Raw genomic sequence first — 20980 nt, forward strand, 5'->3', positions numbered from 1 at the left:
GAAAGTATGTTATTTTGCTCAAAAGAGGAATGAACTGAACTGGAGGTGGCTCCAAGAAACCCCTCATCACTACTCAAAACCAGATTAAAGCAAACATCCCCAAGTGGAAGGAAAAATTTGTATACGTGGGATGGCACATTATAAAGCATCTCAGATGACTGCTTAAAACTAAACTGGACCTATATCAGTGAATATTCAGTCACTGTTTTTTCCTTATCTTGTTCTGAATCTAGACAAATCACTCTTAATTTGATTCAAAGGTACTATTGCTGCAATTTGTGGGACAAAAGCACTAACATGCAGGGATGAAAATGGAGAGACTTCCTCCAGGAATTCTAGCGCCACATGGGTGAAGCTTGAGATCACAGCACTGTTACTTACTTCTGGAGAAAGCAGAGACTCTCTAAAGCTCTTTGCTGTTGACTCCGACTCCATTTTCCCTCACTGCTAATTCGCTGTTCCTACCTGTGAAATTTTCTAATATGCTTCCTGAAAAGCTCTTTAAAGAGACAGCAGGAACCTTCGTTTCCTCATCTAATCTCCACCATGGTATGAAAACGAAAACCTTTGCTGGCTTGGCACAGGGCGGTCAAACCCAGCATATTGTTACATATTGCTACCAGATTCTTGACAGGAATAGATTAGATGGATTTTATCCAAAATACTTATTTCCTATTGCAGCCCTCATATTTCTAATTTGGCTGCTATGACCTCATATACTGTTGCTTTCTGTGCGTTTCCTAAAAACCAGAAAGAAAAAAAACCACGATATTTCTTTTCGCTTTTATAAGTGGAAATTATGATGCAGCTTTCCATAGATTTTACATAGATTTACCCGCAATGGCTTTTATTAAAGTATTATATTTTTAATTTCCAAAAAACTGGCAGTGGAAATGAATCCCTTTCAATTTCATCACTTCTCCATCCTGATTGGAAATCTGATCCGTGGTGGGTATTAAGATCTTTACATTTCTACTGGTTGCGCGATGACTTCATTGCTTTCATGCCAGCTGGGGACTCTTGTGTGGCGGTACCTTGGACCGAAGCGGAGCTGTGGGGCTGCTGATGCGGCTGCTGCAACAGCAGCCCTTTGCATGCAGCCAGCTGCTGTTCAAGGAATCCTCAGGAAGCTAGTTATTTGCTCTTAATTTACCTAGGGGATCGCAGGCTGATGGATGAGTGTACGTGTGAGTGTGTGTATGGATGTGTGTGTGTGTGTGCACGCGCAGCTGCAACAGTTGGACAGCAGCAGAGGTGGGCTCCGATATCATTTTTACCAACCACAGAGATAAACCAGCCTTCCTTCTTTATTTCCAAGCAGAGTCTCGGCTCCCGCCCCAAATGCGCTCTCCTCATCCTCCCCCCTCCCCCCGCACGTGTGCCTCCGGAGGGAGACCAGGATAGCTGCGATGCAGGCAGGATTCCCCCTTTTTTTTTCCGCAGTGACGGGCGGATTCCGGGGCCTCCTGGCCCCTCCACCCACGCAGCCGCCTCTTTCCTAGTCACGATCTCCCCCCCCTCCCCTCAGTGAACTCGCGGCGCGGGCCCCGCCCCTCCCGGACTCCCAATCTTGGTTGCTAGGGCCTGGCGGGGCAACCAAACCTGGCGCGCGCCGGCGAGCTTGCGCAAGTAACCAGCAGTTCTCGGTTTCGGGGGGCCCGAGCACGCGAGCGCGGGCGGGGCGCGCGAGCCCGAGGGCGAGCGCTCGCTTCTTATTGGTTCTTACCAGAAATGGGCGGGGAGGAGGCGGGACTTGGCTGGGCCTGAGGAGCCTCTCCATTGGCCCGAGGGGGCCGGCCAGGGCGGGGCAGTTAGCACAGTAGGGTGTGCGTTCGCCTCTTCGAGAGGGCGGGGCCGGAGGTTTCGATTAGTGGTTGTTGCCGCTGGGGACGGTGAAGCGGCGACGGCGGCGGCCTCGGGAGCTGTGGGGTCCCGGGCCGGAGGTGGGGGATTCGGCGGGGTGAGTAGTCGCGCCGATACCCGCCCGCCAGGCCTTCCTGCCCTCACGTGCGGTCCCTTGCTCACCCAGCTTCTCCCCAAAGAGGGGGTCTATCCGGTCCCCGCGGAGGGATGAGAGAGGGGGCGGCGGCGCCGGTCCCCCCGTATCGGGGAGAGGCGGCGAGGGCGCCCCGGCTTGGAGCGGCGCCTCCTGAACACCCCATTATGCCGCTGGGAGGGAACCCCGGAGAGGGGCTGGGCTGTATTTTGGGACGTGGGAAGACAGAAGGGTGCGAGGACCGGCGGCCGGTCGAGGCCGCCCGGCGGGGCTCCCCTCAGCGGCGGGTCTGCGGCGTCCCCGCCCCGCCGCCCCCGCGACGCCCGCTCCCCTGGGCTTGCGGCGAGGGAAGCCCCTTCCCGCCGGCGCCGAGGAGGGGCTCGCGAGCCGGAGCCCCCCGCCCGAGTTCCGAGGGAGCCCGGGACCTGCTGGGGACTGCCTGCCGCGAGTCGGGTCCTGCTGACCTTGGCTGCCTGCGAGGGTGGGCGAGCGCCTCGCCGCCGGCCCCGCGGCGCCGCCAGCCTTCCCCGTGCAAGTTTCAGGCGTTGCTGTGAAGTTCAGGACAGGCATGGTGGGGAGAAGCAGAAACTGGCCGGCTCGCAGACCTTTGGACCCTCATGGAAATGAAATTCTGGGGTTTGGAACCACCTCAGCGTGAACACGTCCTCGCATTGACCCGTTTTGTGCCCACGGTGGGGGTGGGGGCAAAGAACCTGAACATATTTCCATGTAGGGGCACGTCTTCCCGGAGGGTTTTGTTTTTCCGCTTCACCTGAGTGTTAAAGCACAGATGCCCGAGTAAGAAAAGCCTGACGTTAGTATCTCTCCAGTGAAATTAGATGGATGCTGTGATATTTAAGTAGTCGCGGTTCAGTATTCTGTTAACACAATCTATTTGAATTAGCCGAAATTTAAGCTGCTTTTAGAAAGTAGTGTTGGCACAATAATTTCTTTCCGTGCATCCGAAATAGGTAGTGGTTATGTCGGTGATGTAAAAGATTACACAAATTAATTTGTCTGAGAGCATTTGACTGAAATGAAAGACATAAATATGTATAGAATAGGATTATCGTTTTAGGTAACATCTATCTTGGAACATTTCCATCTGGTTCCTTTTCTTGCTGTAGGGTTTCAAAAAAGACATCTTTATCGAGGCTATTTGGAATAATTTGTGACTGATGTTTAGATGTAAATTTGTCTGTAATTCCTTTATTTTAAGTGTTTTAAAATAATTTTATTCATAAAACGAGAAGAGGCTATCTTTATTTGTCCCTGTGTGTTTAGTGTTGAAGGAAGGAGGGGGGGAGTAGTCTTATAGTTAAGGTTTTTAAGCTTCATTAATAATACATTTTTTAAAAAGTGTGCCTCTTTTTGAGAAAATGATAGTTGAGTACCTAGCAAGCCTTTACATTTCTTTATTAAAAGTACTATTTTAATACAAATATACTAGAAAGAAAAAAATAGCAGCTAGGTACGGCAGGGGAGGCACAGAGAGATTGAAAGGTGATGAGTTTTGTTTGTGTTTTGTTTATTTTTGGAATAATGAAGTGCTCTAAGAATGATCGAAGTGATGACTGCATATTTATGTGATTACACCGAATAGCATTGATTATACTTAGGATAGATTTATGCTTTATTAATATGTATCAATAAAATTGATTTGTTAAAAAAAAAGTACTATTTTGGGTTTGGGCATTTTTGTCATTGACACTAGAGCAGGAGTAAGGAATCCTGCAGCAGCATTACCAGTTTGACACCACCAGTGGGTGTTTCTGTTGACAAATGCAGAGAGGGGAACATTTGGAAAGGAAATTTTTTTGGGGGTGGTGGTGGGGAGGGGGTGTGTGAGAGGAGGGGGGAAGGAGCAGAAGAGAGAAAAACTGCAGGCTAAAGCTGCTAGCACAGTGTATGCTGAGCGTTTCACAAGTACAAGGAAGCCTAATTAGGAAAAAAAAATTAGTTTGGCTGTATTAAGTAATAGAACTCCAAAAGAGGCATTCTAAGTTAAAGTTAATCTTTCCAAGAGTGTTAAATAAGCTACCATTTGAGAGTAGTTGAAAGGTCCTCAATTGGAGGAGGTAGCAAATTCCTCTGAATTGTCTTTTTGACATGATCAATATAATGATTAACTTGAGATGTGTGTGTGTGTACACACATATACATACCCATATTTTACAGTTTAGTATTCTAATTTGTTTAGCATATTTTGTAAGCATAAATTTTAAAAAACTTGATGTATTAAAAGATTAGAAATATTTTTTCTTCAGAGAACATTCCTTTCCACCCTGATCAATCTTAAAATTTATTTATGATTTAGGGGCCTTTGGTGGGATTTTTTTTACCCCTTTATCTCAGGTTTTAGATTTTTACTTATATATGTTCCCTGTACTAAATCTGCTGTTATTTTCATTGTAATTTTCTTCAAGTTATTTAAATCAGAATGTGGCATCTACACAGTATTCTTTGGGGTTTTAAAAGGAAAGGCTTCCATTGAAAGAAATTGCAGGGTCATCTCACATAGATGAGTAATAGGTTGACTGCGAATCAGATTGTGTTCTATTCCAAATATGTTGCATGGCGTTAAGGCAGTCCTACTTAATTAGAACCAGATTTTACGTGATATTTCTATTTTGAAGGTGAAGTATTGTTATGTTACAAACTGAAATACAGAGTCAGGAGTTCTTAACCTTTTTTGTTCCATGGGCCCCTTTGCCAGTTAGTTGAAAACTACGAACCCCTTACTAAGTCCACACTATACTGTGTAATATTTAATAAATATATCATACTTGCACCAACATGTCCCCACAAGAATGTTTTTTTGAATTTAAATTCAGGTTTATGGATCCTTGGTTAAGAATCTCTGCTTTAAGTTCCCCTAGCCTTGTTTTACCACTTGTCTCCAAGAATCTGTGTGAGATTCTCAACAATAGTTGCATTGTTGGAAATGACAGTGGCTTCTGTTGTGGAAATTTAACCTTTCATTATGGTTTATGTTTTAATCTATTTTGTAATAGAAAATGCAGCTATATCTGAGAAATAGGCTATAGGAAAATTTTAAAGAGATGAGTGGAGAAAATAAGTTTTCTTCAGTGTGTCTGGTAAAATTTCACTTTTTCCCCGTCCATTTTGATAACTTTGGAGTTTATCTCCTTTATTTCTTCTAGATATTAGAAGGTATGCAGTATGGACTTTGTTTTTGGCATTTAATGTGGGGATATGACTTTTTCATTTAATAAATTGATGTCAAATAATAGCAAGCGGCATTTAAGAATAAATGAATCTACGTGCATAGATCCAAAATGTGAAATAAGTTTCTTTAGATAACCCTTAACTTTGCTACAAGAATAGGAAAAACTGATGTGTTAAGTTGCTTTCTAAGTAGGAAAAGCTGTTTATTCAGAATTTGATAGTTTTAGATTCTAAAGTTTTATTTTTTTTGCCAGCATCAATTAATTTGCCAGCATCAAATTCCTTGTTAGAGGAGGAAATAAAATCTTGTTGGTTCTATATCTGTTGGATCAAATATTTCAGTTTATGAAAGTAATGCATTTAAAAGACTACATTTAGATTTCTGTTTGAGAGGCTTTTCCAATTTGCTTTCAGTCTTAAAACTCAACATTAGATGTTTTTTGTTGATGGTGCATGATTTTAGTGTTTGCATGATATTTGATAGTTTTTAGAATGCTTCATTTCTATAAAACAGAACATGGATGACAGAATTACTTAAAGATCTGACCTCATTTCTCATTTGGGTTTGTACACGTACTTCTTAATACTGAGGTATGACTGAGGTATGAACTTGGGTGCGATTCTGTTAGTGGGTATGAAAGCTGAGGGTGACAATTTTCCACCCAAAGATCCTGATAACCTTTAGACAATTCAGATTGGGGAATATTAGGAAATTATTTATTAGGTTAAAAGAGCCTAGTCCATTTAGGTCTTTGAGATTGATTTTCAACACTTTGAATTAAGCTCTTTACCTAGAAACGTTTGTGTTTGAGAATTCTAATCAGGGTCAAATTTGGGTGTGGTCACTCTTTTGGAATAAATTATTATAATTATAATTACACTTATTATTCTGTATTAATTAAATTATAGTATTTATTTATTGAACCTTACCGAATACCAGATACTGTGGTAAATGCTTTATTTACATGAATGTGTGTGTGTATGTGTATTCTCACAACATCTCTATGAGGTAGCTAATTTTGCTTGTTTTACATATAATCATATGGTCTTGGAAAGAAAAGAAAATGATTTGCTCAGGTTACCCAACTAGTAAGCAGCAAGGGCAAAATTTCAGTCCAAACCGGTCTGACTTGAACCTGGCTTCAAAACTGTGCTTTCTCCTTCTCTTTAGGAATCCAATCCACCAAACATATGTTGAATTCCTACTGTATGTGACAGCCCTGGGGTGGTACTGGAGGTATAAATATGCTTCCTGGAGTTCACAGTGCTACATTTGCAAGGCTGCCTTCCCTTTAATCATATTGGAGACAGGATTCAGGGGTGGCTGGATCGAGCATCAGTGGTGCTGGATAGGATAACTAGAAGCGCAAACTTTTCTAACACAGGGTCATTAGTTCTGTTTTTTTCCCCCATAAATGAAGGTTGTACGTAATTATACACCCAAAATGAAGTATCTGTTTCTAATTAATCACTTGGTATTTCATGTTTCTGCATGTTCCATTATAACTTTTGGCTGACTTTGATTAAATTTGCTACACTAATAAAGGCTATGAAGATAGTCCTTGAATTCAATTTTGTGGTTTTGATGCACTTTTGAAGTAAAATGGCAGCCATTACAATTTTCAGATGGGTATCTCTTCTGTGAGTATACTGACTTCAGTGAAATAAAATCTGGGGATGAAGTCTACAGAAATATGGTATTGTTTCTTAATATGTAGAAGTTAGACTCTGATGGACAATTTTCTACTTGAAAAGTAGAATTTTCTGCTACTCATAGCGTCTTGTGATTTTTTTTTTTTTTAAACAAGACCCATCATTTAAGAGAGCTAAACAGTTGTCTAACTCAAAGGAACATACTAAGGTCTGTGTTATGGGCCTAAAGTCTTTCTGTAATTGAAAGTCACAGTTGCTTATTAAAGTTGGAAAGTAGTGATGAATATTGTGGAGCCTCAGAGTTGGAAATCATCTTAGCCAAATAGGACAGTTGTTTTACATGGACGGGGCTTATATGTAAGTTTTGGCTCATTTCTTAAGAAAGAATATAGTTTTTCAATATGTGTTTTTAACAGCTTTATTGAGGTATAATTTACATACCATAAAATTCACCCATTGTAAGTATTTTTTAAATAAATTCACCGAGTTGTGTAACCATCACTACAGTCTGGTTTTAGAACATTCCCATTACCCCATAAAGCTCTTTCCTGCCCATTTGTAGTCAACCTGCATTTTTAACCTTATTTACTTGATTTTACCTAGATCCCTTTATCATCAGATACTTATAAATGAAATCATGTAGATCTCAATCCTTATGTCTTTAAAAAATAATATCTTCTTACACACATTATAGTTACTTAGTATTCTTTGTATTTTTGTAAAGAGTTTTTGCCTAAACAATGCATAGCAGAATAAAAAAGACAGTACTGCAAATGGGATAAATTACTTTGTCCTTGTGGTTTTGATTTTGTTTTGATCTTTTTTAAACCAGCAAATAAAAAGCAACATTCTTAGTGATATGTTGGAAATGAAGGAAAGAGAAATCAAGGTAAAAGTAATATACTTATTATGCAAGAAAAAATGACTTTAAGATGTAAGACCATGGGCAAAATAATTATTTTCTTGATATTTAGCCAGTAACAGTGTGCATTTTATTATTTGAGCTCTGATCTCCCTTGAGAGATTCATGTCTACTGTGCATACTTGATCAAATTCAGATATTCAGACACATGGGTCTACTTTCTGCTTTGCTTCAGACTGGCTTGTTGGATTTACAAACAGCTTAACGTGCAGGGTATTGTAGATCCTTTTCCTGCCTGCATCATTTTCTTCCTAGTTACTCTCTAGGGTGGGCTGGTGAGTAAAGCCAGCTTTACTTACTTAGCATGAGAGTTGTTCAACGGGCTGATCTCTGCCTTTTTCAGAGGTGTTCTACTTTGCTCAGTATACTGCTTCTGGAGATGGACACTACTGGTAGGATAGCTTATGGACTTTTTTTTTTTTTAAGCAAGCAAGTAAAGATTTTAATATAAAGCAAAAGAAAACAAATGTACATACACAAGACAGGGACACGGGAGTGCTGAAGCCTTTTTAAGCCTGACCTGCCCCCCACACACACTTCCTCCATGTAAAAATCAACATTATTTTTTTTATACACACAATAGAGGAACATAATGGTTTGGCTGGAAGGAAAATGTTTTGGAAACTGTATCTAATTTGCATTGCTTTTAGATGAACATTTTTTCTATGGAAAGTGACCCTTACCGAGTACCGGGCAGGTAAATTAATAACTCCTATGTGTTGCTTCTGGATTTTTAATAACAAACAATTTAGACATGTAGCACTGTCTAATATTGATAGTTTACTGTAAATATAATCATAAATGGCTTGAAATAGGTTTACCTTCGAATAGTTTTTTTTTTTTTTAATCTGGTTAATAGCAATGCTGTATGATTCTGTTGTTAGTTTGTAACCCTTCTTAAGAAAGAGGCCTCTTATCAAATAGTAACATATGAATTGCTTTCTGGCAATGTAACTTTGTTTGGCTTGTAAGAAAATATTGATTTTTGATGGTAAGAACAACTTTGATTTCTGAAAGCTAAAAACTAACTTTTTAAAAAAAATATTGTCTTAAATTATTTTAGGTAAGTTGTTATTTTAGATAGGATCTTAGTTTTAGATTTTGTATTATGCCTAATGATTAGTTCCTTGGCAGTGTGAGATCTTACTATAAATGTCAGATTAAACATACACATACACACATGGAAGATATGGCAGATTTTAAAAAATTGTAATAAATAATAGTTGAAGAACAATATACTGGCTTGGATTTGCCTAGTTATCCGGACAGTGGTCAAGAGTAGAAACTAGTTTCTTGATGAGTAGGCTCTTTCAGAACATACAGAGCTGATTCAGGTGGGACATAGCCTGCAATTTATCAGCACTCTCAGACACATACCCCTCTCTGGTTTGACAACCTTTTGTAGAACTTGCTGATTATATTTATTTATTTTTCTTTTCAATTTTCATTTTTGTATATTTACTTTTTTTCTTTTTGCATGCTGACTTTAATTGCTAGTAACTATTAAAATTATTATTAGGGAGTGGAGGTGGCTCATGTGATTAGGTGCCTCCCTCCCCCATGGGAGTCCCAGGTTCAGTTTCTGGTGCCTTCTAAAAACAAGCTGAGCACACAATGAGCAGACAGCGAGTGTGAACAACGGGGCGGAGGGGGGGGGGGGGTGGCGGGAATAAATCTTTTAAAAAAAATTAGTAGTATGACCACTAAAATTTAAGAGTAGTAATGCTGAAGAAAAGAAAAAGTTTGATTTTAATTTTTAATTATTGAAAAGAGTTGAGGTAGACAAAAACTAATTTGGCGCAAATTGGTGTTTCATACTTTGTCAATAATTTCTTTCTGAAATAACTTGTCCAACACTCTTAGTGTCTGTCTTTCATTCATTTAGGAAATAGTTATTGAGTCCCTAATGGGTGCCAGACTGTGCTAGAGCCTGGGTAGAATGATAAATAAAATGGAGGTAGCCCTTGCCCTTAAAGTCTTGAGATGGGGCCAGAGCAGTATAGGGCCCTCTGGGTATGTATATAACAGGAGGCTTGGAGAATCTCTCCTTAGGGATCAGGGTAGGATGGCCACCCTGAGGAAGCTGAGACAGATGAGAAGGATAACAAGGAGATGCTCTAGTTGGGAGAACAAGTTTTCCTGGTAGAGGGAACAGTGTGTACCATGCCTTGGAGCCAGGTGACAGAGATAGAAGCTTTGAAAAACAAAGCCTTTTAAAGAACTGAAGGAAGTCCAAAATGGCTGGAAAGTAGATGAGCAGGTGACTAGCAGAAGTAGGCAGGGGCCATATCATGAAAAGGCTTAGTAAGCTAGCTGCTGGGTTTTTGAACTTGTCTTAAATCTCCTATGGAGCTATTGAAGGTTTTAAGAAGGAGCATGACATGAAATGCCATACACAGAAAAAAAAGAAAACAAAAAAAAAAAAACACCAGGAATTTTTAGCTCATTGGAACCTTGATAATTTGCCAAAAAGATCATCATCTCTGCAAGGTAAAATATTCTTCCCTCATTTCATTAAAATTTTTGGAACTGCTTCTTCAAGTGATTGTCATCTCTGGTACACTTTTTATTTTTATACAAATTACCTTTAATTTTCTAAAGACTCCTTAGCTTTTGTCCTTTATCATTCTTTTAACCTTATATAGGAATGTCATTTCTAGTTATATCTGAATTAAAACAATTTTTTCCTAACAGTTGCAGCTCTGTTCAATATTTAACTTAAAAACTCTGCTACTCCCCTGCCCCAAATCTGTTCAAGGTATTTAATGGAATGGTTCTTTAAATATCAACATTAAATTAGCTTTATTCTTTTGTTTATTTCAAATACAATTTCTTAGGTCTAGTTTAATATTTTTCAGCATTTATATTATCTCATATTTTATGAAATCACATTTGAGTACCTAGTGTTTTTTAGAGAATTTTATTAATACTGTTTATGAGCACTAATCTTTAGCAAGAGTACCATTTTCAAAACTGGTTCACTTTCTTTTTTTTTTTTTATTTTTTTTTTTATTTTTTATTTTTTTATTGACTTTGTAATAATATTACATTAAAAATATATATGTGAGGTCCCATTCAACCCCACCCCCCCACCCCCCCTCTCCCCCCCCCCCCAACAACACTCGTTCCCATCATCATGACACATCCATTGGATTTGGTAAGTACATCTTTGGGCACCTCTGCACCTCATATACATTGGTTCACATCATGGCCCATACTCTCCTCTATTCCATCATGTAGGCCCTGTGAGGATTTACAATGTCCGGTGATTACCTCTGAAGCACCATCCAGGGCAGCTCCATTGGTTCACTTTCTTTAACTTTATCATCTTTTATATTAAACTGATCTGTCATATTTTTTATGTTCAAGTGAGCTTATTTATACAGAAGTGCTGTGAAGATGTTATTATATATATCCTGATTTGTTTCTCCTATATTAAGTGTTCCTGCATTCTTTTCCGGGAAATCTTTAGCCAAGCTAAATTTTTCTTTGCCTTGATTATTGAATGGGCGTTAATTCAGGTCGTCTTTGGTGCAAAGGTGTTAGTTTGTGCCTGCATAGAATGTTGTTGCCCACTTTTTTCCTCCACATGTACAAAGAATAACCACAGCATCACCTTCTTAAAATATTTCTTTTGAAATCTACATTTTGATGTAGCTTTTCATTTAGTTCACTTTTAACATGAGTTCTTAGGCTTTTCTAAACCATTCTGTACCTGTTTTGTATTCTTTCCTTGTTCCCTTAATCTTTTTTTTTTTTTTTTCCTTTCCTGCTGCTGGTAACTTGAAGAGTTTGCAGTGGTTTGTGCTGTTACTTCTTAACTTCCTATCCAGCCAAGCCCAGGGCATTTATTTTTAATAAGTTGTTCCACTTTAGGTTTAAATGTTTGAAATGGATATTTTTGTGCTAGTGGTTTCTCTAGCATCCAGAGCCACTGCTCATGATTTAGTTGTGCTTTAGAGTCTTTCCCTATGTGCAGAATTGGTCAATGTTTTAGTTGCTGAAGCTGCTCAAAGCAGATACCATGAAATAGGTTGGCTATCCACAATGGGAATTTATTAGCTTACAAGCTTATAGTTTTGAGGCTGAGAAAAGTGTCCAAATCAAGGCATCATCAAGCCAATACTTTTTTCCTAAAGACGGGGCTGCAGGTGATCCTGGACTCCTCTGCCACATGACAAGGTACAGGCTGGCATCTCCTGGTCTCTCCCTTCTCTTCTTGGTTTCATTGCTTTCAGCTTCTTGCTTTTGTGTCTTTCTCTCTCTTTGTCTGAATTTCATTCTCTTATAAAGGACTCCAGTATGTGAATTAAGGTCCACCCTGAATGAGATGGGTCATATCTTAAGTTAAGATCCTATTCACCAAGAGATCCTACTTACAATGGGTCCACATGCACAGAAATGAATTAACTTTAAAAACATACTTTTCTGGGGTATGGGCAGCTTCAAACCATCACAGTAAAGGAGGTCCATACTTCTCTTTCTTTGGCTGACCTTATGATACAGTAATGGTTGGGTATCTTGGTGTTTATATTACCATTCAGGCAACTAAAGGGTGTCAGCATCATGATAGACGTTGGGAATACAAAGACAAGCTGTGGTGATCTGCCTTTATGAAGTTTATTATCCAGCAGAAGAGGCAGAAAACAATGACTGAAATACAGGATGATAGGCGCTTTCTGATGGAAATACAGGGTGCTGTTACTCTGTCCAGAGGCGGTACTCTTAACATAGACTTGAGGGGATTGGAAAAGCAAAATGATTTTGGAATGTTTGTAAAGAGTCTTAAAAGAAGGCCCAGCATGTCAGGTGGAGAAGGGATTTTCAGGCAGAAGGTGTGTGCAAAGGTATGGATTTACGAATAGGCATATAAAGCCGAGAGAATTGCAAGCAATAACATGATTTATGCATTGCATGCCTTACTTTGATGTTTTTACTCTAGCTAGACCTGAGGATCTTGGTTTTCTTTCTTTGTGATCATCTTTCGTTTTTTTTTTCTATCCATTTTAACATTTTTCTGAGAGTATATGAAGGAATTACTTAAAATCAGGAGTTTAAATAGGGGTGGGCTCTAGGAAAAATGGATAAGCAGGAGATATTGCTTTTCTACTGTAAGCTCCATGGAGGCATGGAATACTGACTGTTGTAGCCCCAGCATCTAGCGCATTGGCACTTAGGAAATGCTCGATAATTACTCTCCCTTTCCTCCCCCCATCTCCTTATGTCAGTACTTTTTCTGTGTTCACTGCTTATAACTTGTTACAGCTGGGTCCACATTGGTGTATGAGTGGAACCCTGAGCCCTGCTAATGACTCCCTGTGGGGCTTCTGAAGTTTTTCTGCTGACTTACATTATGGCAGATGATGGGGAAGCCAACATTGACAGCTACAAGAGTCATATTTCTTTGAGTTTTTTCCCCATGATTTGTGCATACATTCATTGAAAAGTTGTGTTCTATTTTGTGATAACCTCATATGTATGTGTATATCTGCACTGTACATTACCACTAAGCAAAACTGTTCTTCTGTGAAAATATTGCTTATTTATCATGTGGCCTCATACACCTCTAGCTTACTGCTTTTGCCCCTCAGATTGGGAAGATGGTTTTAAATTTATTACCACATTGAGGTAAAATATTTGCCTTATACAAAGGCCCTCTAGGGATGCAGTGACTTTACCAAAGAATCCACTAATAGCTGGTGAGTTAGATGGACTTTTTTTTTTTTTTTATATTTTAAGCTCGTGATAGTGTATTAGTCAGCCAAAGGGGTGACGATACAAAATACGAGAAATTGGTTGGTTTTTATAAAGGGTATTTATTTGGGGTAGAAGCTTTTAGTTACCAGTCCATAAAGTCTAAGTGACTCAGAGAACATGAAGGAAGATAAATACCACATACACACACATAAAACACACACACACACAAATACTGCCACCATCACTAACCACCTACAATACTCACTCAGGACTGAATTCCATAAGCTCTGACACTGCCACTCCCTAAAAACCAAAGACCTCTATCACTATAACTACCAAGTCATTGATTCAACTACACACTCATGCTACCTCACATTGCTCCCGTCTGTACACAAGTCTCACTCTGTGTAACTGACTGGTAAAGCCCGGGTCACAAGTCTGTATCCTAGCTGCAGGAGAGCCCGGAGATGTGTGTTTTCTGGGAAAGTAGAATGCATAGGATGAAAAATTACCAATATGCAGAGAGGATCTTTAAAGACACTGGGCAACCCAAAATGGCAAAAGATTACTACCTGTAGCAGTTTGATATTACTGATGAATTTCAAAAAGAAATATTGGATTATGTTTGTAAACTGGTCTGCACCTAGGCATGATTAAATTATGATTAGGGCTTTGATTGGGCCATGTCAGTAGGGTGTTCGGTCCCCACCCCTTGGTGGGTGGGGACTCAGATAAAAGACATGGCAAAGGGCAGAGTTAGAGTTTTTGATGCTGGAGTCTTGAGCTAGAGCCCCAGGAAATATGAACACAGAGGAGCTTGGTTGTAAGAAAAGAGAAGCAAACCCTGGGAAGAGAGGAACCCTGAGCCCAGAGAGAAGCAAGCCCCAGGAAGCCTGAACCCTGGCAGACGTTAGCAGCCATCTTGCTCCAACACATGGCAAAAGACTTTGGTGAGGGAAGTAACTTAGACTTTATGGACAAACATTGTAAGGACAAACATTGTATGATCTCTACATTGCCAAAACTTTTCCTTCACTCCAAAGAGAAACTCTCCACCAATTAAATATTAACTCCATATTCCCTACCCTGACCGTGGCCCCTGGTAACCTGTATTCTAGTTTCTGACTCTGAGTTTGCTTATTCTAATTTCATACCAGTGAGATCATACAATGTTTGTCCTTTTGTATCTGACTTATTTTACTCAACATGGTTATCTTCAAGGTTCGTCCATGTTGTTGTATGTATCAGAACTTCGCTCCTTTTGTATATACCACAATTTGTTTATCCGTTCATTTGTTGATGGACACTTGAGTTGCTTCCATCTTCTGGCAGTTGTGGATAATGACACTGTGAACATCATTGTGCAAATATCTGAGTCCCTGCTTCCAATTCTTTTGGGTATATACCTAGAAGTGGCATTGCTGGGTGTTTTAGTTTGCTTAAAGCTGCTCCATACCCTAACAATGGGAATTTATTACCTTATAAGCTTAGTTTTGAGGCTGAGAAAAATGTCCAAATCAAGGCATCATCAAGGCAATGCTTTCTTCCTAAAGCCTGGCTGCCGGTGATCCTAGGCTCCTTTGCCATATGGCAAGGCACAGGGTGGCATCTGCTGGTCTCTCCCTTCTCTTCTGGATTTCATTGCTTTCAGCTTCTTGCTTCCATGGCTTTCCCTTTTTCTCTCCATATTCACCTCATTTATAAGGGACTCTGGTAAGAGGATTAAGACTCGCCCTGAACAAGGTGGATCATAAGGTAAGCTCCTACTGATCAAAAGATCCTACTTACAATGGATCCATACCCGCAGGAATGGGTTAACTTTAAGAACATACTTTTCTGGGGTACTTGTAGCTTCAAACCATCATGCTGGGTCATAAGGTCATTCTATACTTAACTTTCTGATGTACTGCCAAACTGTTTTCCACAGCAGCTGCGTCATTTTACAATCCCAACAACAATGAACGAGCCTTCCTATTTATTCTCCACATCCTTGCCAACACTTAGATATATTTTTAAATAATAGACTTCTAGCAGATGTGAAATGGTCTCATTGTGGTTTCAATTTGCAGTTCCCTAATGGCTAATGATATTGAGCATCTTTTTGTGTGCTTTTTTGCTGTTTATCTTTGGAGAAATGTCTGTTCAAGTCTTGCTCATTTTAAATTGAGTTGTCTTTTTGTTGTTGAGCTGAGTGAAGAATTTCTTTATATATTCTGGATATTAAATCCTTATTGGATAGTGGAGTGGGTGTAGCTCAGGGTTGAGTGCCTGCTTCATGTATATGAATGAGGTCTTGGGTTCAATCCCTGGTACCTCCTAAAAGACAAATAAACAAAAAACTTGTATTGGATATGTGGTTTCCAAATATTTTCTCCCATTCTTTAGATTGTCTTTTTACTTTATTGTTAATGCTCTTGGATGCACAAAGGTTTTTAATTCTGTTTTTTCCTTTGTTACTTGTGTTCTGAGTATAAATTCTAAGAAACTACTACCTAACACAAGATCCTGAAGCTGTTTCCCTGTCTGTGTTTTATAGTTTTAGTCCTTTATATTTAAATCTTTGATCCATTTCGAGTAAATTTTTATACATGATGTGAGGTAGGGGTCTACTTTCATTCTTTTGCATATGTCTATCCAGTTCTTCCAGCCCCCCAATTGTTAAAGAGACTGTTCCTTCCCCAGAAAGTGGACTTGGTACCTTTGCAAAAGATCAGTTGGCCAGTGGTGTGAGGGTTTATTTCTGAATTCTCTGTTTGATTTCATTGATATATATGTCTGTCCTTGTACTAGTACTCATGCTATTTTGATTTTGGTAGCTTTGTAATACTTTTTAAGGTCGGGAAGTGAGAATCCTCTGACTTTGTTCTTTTTTCAAGATAGTTTTGGCAGGCGAGAATTCTTCCACTGAACCACCAATGCCTTAAAATAGTCTATTTACTCACCAATATGATGTATGTGGGTTTTATAAAAATTGTGTATTCCACGATGCTTAAAATTTCTTTAATATTTTTCACTTCTGCCTCTTTTAGGTGATTTAATGAGATCTACAGTTCTTAAAAATTTTTTTAACTGTGCTTAGTCTATTGCTTAATTTATTTATTGAGGAGGTTCACTAAAAATTTTGAAATTTAAAATGTTTGTTTCTTTGAAAACTACTTTTTGATTTTCATAATGCCATTTTCTTACCTTCTTGAACATTTTAAATATAGTTATGTTCAAGTCTCCTTTGGATTGTTTTATTTTAGCTGTAGTTCTAGAGGTTTGAAATCCCCATTTGTCTTCCCTCCCTCCCTCCCTCCAAGTTTTTGTTTTCTTCTTTGTGTGGTTTGTAATATTTGACAATTTGGGAATTGTTTTGTAGCATGCTCCTTTGGCTGGTTTTTGCATTTGTTTCTGATGAGACTTTTTGGGTTCATTGCTTCTGAGCATTTTTTTTTTAAGATTTATTTTATTTACACCCGCCCCGCCCCCCTCCCCCTCCCTCCCCCCCCCCCCCCCCCCCCCCCGCCATTGTCTGCTCTCTGTGTCCATTCGCTGTGTGTTCTTCTGTGTCCTCTTGCATTCTCGGTTGCACCGGGAATCTGTGTCTCTTTTTTGTTGTGTCATCTTGCTGTGTCAGCTCTCCGTGTGTGCGGCGCCACTCCTGGGCAGGCTGCACTTTTTTCACACTGGGCGGCTCTCCTTACAGGGTGCATTTCCTTGCGTGTGGGGTTCCCCTGCACAGGGGACACCCGTGCGTGGCAGGGCACTCCTTGCATGCAGCAGTGCTGCACATGGGCCACCTCACCACATGGGCCAGGAGGCCCTGGGTTCGAACTCTGGACCTCCCATATGGTAGATGAATGCTCTATCAGTTGAGCCGTGTCCACTTCCCTGAAGCATTTTTTAATTTTAATTTTAATTTTTAAATTTTTTTCTCTCTCCTTCCCCCTCCCCCCGCCCCAGTTGTCTGCTTTCTCTGTCCATTCGCTGCATATTCTTCTGTGTCCACCTGTATTCTTGTCAGTGGCACCCAGAATCCGTGTCTCTTTTTGTTCCGTCATCTTGCTGTATCAGCTCTCCGTGTGTGTGGCACCATTCTTGGGCAGGCTGCACTTTTTTTTGCGCTGGGCAGCTCTCCTTACGGGGTGCACTCCTTGCGTGTGGGGCTCCCCTATGTGGGGGACACCCCTGCGTGGCACGGCACTCCTTGCACGCATCAGCACTGCGCATGGGCCAACTGCACACGGGTCAGGAGACCCTAGGTTTGAATCTTGGACCTCCCATGTGGTAGGCGGACGCCCTATCTGTTGGTCCAAATCTGCTACCTGAAGCAGTTTTGATATAATCTCAGATGGTTTTCTGGAACCTGGAGAGTGGTATGAGTTTGGACTCCACATCTGTGTGTAGCTAAGGCTTGGGTTTTCCCTTTTTCTTTGGTCAGTCTTTCTATGGCTTGTTTGTGTAGTTTTTCATTTTGCTTTTTCACTCAAGGACAGTCCTTTGTGTTTCTTGGCTTTTTGCTGATGGCTCATTTCCAACTTCTTTCCCATGCAATGACTTGAGGCTTCTTCTCCAGCCTCCTGGTCCCATGATCACTTGAGTTTGCAACCCTTAGTTTAGAAGGTGGGAATGAGCACATCTTGATACTTTCATGAGTCTCCTTTAATAAGCTTCTTGTATTTGCAGTCCCTCCTTTCTAGTCTAGTTTTCTTCTTGACTGTCAGGGAGTAATTCAACTAGTTAAGGACCAAGAAGTAGTTACAACCTCAGACATCCTCTAACTTGAACAGATTATTTGCCAGAACTTCATTTAGATGTTGCTTGTGTAGAACTCAGTTCATATTATCCCATAGGAGCTATGTTACTAAGAGATGGAGTAGTTTCCCAGCTAATCCTCGGAAGTCTATCTTTTCCATTAGGTACTTGAAATTTTTTATAGACTTGTGAGCTCTTTGGGGTGATAATAAGTTTATAGAAGGTTGTTTCTCTGGGGAGATGCATTTTAAGATTATCAACGAGAGAAGAGAGAATGGTGGTTTCCAACCTTGGTTGGTCTTACCTGGTGTGACCTGCCAATCCCTGATCAGCTGTCACTCTGTTAGTTATTATAAAACCTAGCCACTGTTCTCAAACCTGCTGTTAGGTCACCACTTATATGCAGCACATGGCCTTCCTTGCCTTTGTCCACTGAGAACATCGAGACCTTATGGCTGATTTCCTTCAGCTTCTGGCTCCATTTACAAATGAATCATTCCCCTTCTCTCCAGAGCTGCCCTTTTCTTCTTTCTCAGAGGATGAGATGTTTCTGTTCTTGTTTGAGGTCATTCCTTCCCTGGGGCCTTCAACTTCACTGCTGCTCCTTTGGTAATCTTCTTCCATCAGTTATTGCTTCTCTTTCTCCCCATCCTATATCCCAGTGTTGGGGTGATTTTGCCCACCCAGGAGTATTTGGCAATGTTTGGAGACGTTTTGTTGTTGAAACTGTGAGGCTGTACTATTGGTATCTAGTGGGTAGAGGCCAGAGATGCTATGCTCCTAAACATCCTACATTGCACTGCACAACCCCCCATAACAAAGAATTATCTAGTCCAAAATGTTAGTAGAGCCAAGGTTGAGAAGCCCTGCTGCATCCTTAGAGTCTCACTTTTGACTCTTATTTCACTCTACCCATTATCTTATTCCTAAGGTTCTTAGAAAAACCTTCCTTGAAGTACATGTCCACTTCTCTCCTAGCTACCTAACCTCATCTCATCAAATTTTCCTGCAAGAGTGGTTTGTAGTTACTCACTTTTCAAACTCACTCACTTCTGAAACTTAAACTATTTTAAAATATTCTATCTGATTTCCCACCCCCATCTCTACTTAAAATCTTTTTGCTGAGATTGCCTGTGCTTGAGATCTTTTGTGCTGAATCTAGAGGACTCATAAAGTCCTAATTTTACTTGACACTTCTGTTGCACCTGACACTGTTAATCACTATCTCCTTGAAACTTTGTATTCCCTTGGCGTCCTTGTTCTCCATGACCTATTCTTATATTTCTTTCTCTGCATCCCCTGTGGGCTCTTTTTGATCTACTCACTTCTTATGCACTGCAGTTATCTGGGTTTGACTTCTTGGCCAAATTGTTATCATGAGTTATTGTCTCCAGAAAGTATCTTATTTACGTCCATGGTTTCTGTTCCACTTACATGAGATGTTTTTCTAAATTTCTAAATTCTTCCCAGACTTTCCCCTGAAAGCTTCAGACATCCTTAATAACCTGCTGGAAATCTATACCTGAATATCCATAGGTACTTTACACTCAGAATGTCTAATATCAAGTATATCATCCCGTCCCCAAACTTGCTGCTCCTTCTTAATTATTAAAAAAGTCTATGTTGGGAAGTGGACTTGGCCCAATTGATAGGACATCTGCCTACCACATGGGAGGTCCGCGGTTCAAACCCCCGGGCCTCCTTGACCCTGGGAGAGAAATAAATAAATAAAGAAATCTTTAAAAAGTCTATGTTAATGGTTCCACCTTCTTCCCAGGCACCCATGGTAGCTATTCGGGTATTGTCCAAGTCAACTGTATTTTCTACAATTGCTAGTAGGATCTAAAATGTGATTTTTTAACAAGATTTTTAAAAAATTTCCTTCCCTCCCCCCCCCCCAGTTGTGTGCTCTTTGTGTCCATTCACTGTGTGTTCTTCTGTGTCCACTTGTATTCTTGTCAGCAGCATCAGGAATCTGTGTCTCTTTTTGTTGCGTCATCTTGCTGCCTCAGCTCTCCATGTGTGCGGCGCCACTCCTGGGCAGGCTGCACTTTTTTTGCACTGGGCAGCTCTCCTTAAGGGGCGCACTCCTTGTGTGTGGGGCTCCCCTAAATGGGGGACACCCCTGTGTGGCATGGCACTCCTTGCATGCATCAGCACTGTGTGTGGACCAGCTCACCATATGGGTCAGGAGGCCCTGGGTTTGAACCCTAGAGCTCCCATGTGGTAGGTGGATGCTCTATCCATTGAGCCAAATCCACTTCCCCTAAAATGTGATTTTGATCATATCACTGACCTTGAAAGCCTGCAATGGAGCTCTCTCTCTCTCTTTTTTTTTTATTAGAGAAGTTAGTTGTAGGTTTAAAGGAAAATTATGCAGAAAATACAGAATTCCCATTTCTCTTTCCTTCCTCCCCCCATTATTAACACTTTGCATTAGTGTAATATATTTGATAGAATTGATGAAAGAATATTATTATAGTTGTACTTTTAACTGTAGTCCATGGGTTATATTAGCATTCCATGTTTGTGTTGTACAGTCCTCTATATATATTTTTAAAATTTTTATTCTAACATATATACAACCTAAAATTTTCCCTTTCAACCACGTTCAAATATATATTTCAATCGTGTTAATTATGTTTACAATGTTGTGCTACCATCACATCATCCTTTACAATGGTTTTCTCTTGCTAACAGAAGAAAGAAAGTCAGGAGAAAGTCTGAACCTCCCTTATGTGGCCATATCAGGATGTGCCCTCTGACTACCTACCTCTCCCACTGGA

General features: G+C 40.2%; 1 protein-coding gene across 1 annotated transcript in view; it reads left to right on the forward strand.

Annotated features, from left to right (window-relative positions):
• Positions 1–1842: 1842 nt before the first annotated feature.
• Positions 1843–20980, forward strand: part of CDKL5 (cyclin dependent kinase like 5) — a 309028-nt gene continuing 289890 nt past the window's right edge. Inside the window, exon 1 of the mRNA XM_058291571.2 lies at positions 1843–1960. The gene's annotated coding sequence lies outside the window, so the exon portion shown is untranslated. The remainder of the gene's footprint in view (positions 1961–20980) is intronic.

The sequence above is a fragment of the Dasypus novemcinctus genome, chromosome X (assembly GCF_030445035.2).
Source record: "Dasypus novemcinctus isolate mDasNov1 chromosome X, mDasNov1.1.hap2, whole genome shotgun sequence".
In the NCBI taxonomy this organism is placed as follows: domain Eukaryota; kingdom Metazoa; phylum Chordata; class Mammalia; order Cingulata; family Dasypodidae; genus Dasypus; species Dasypus novemcinctus.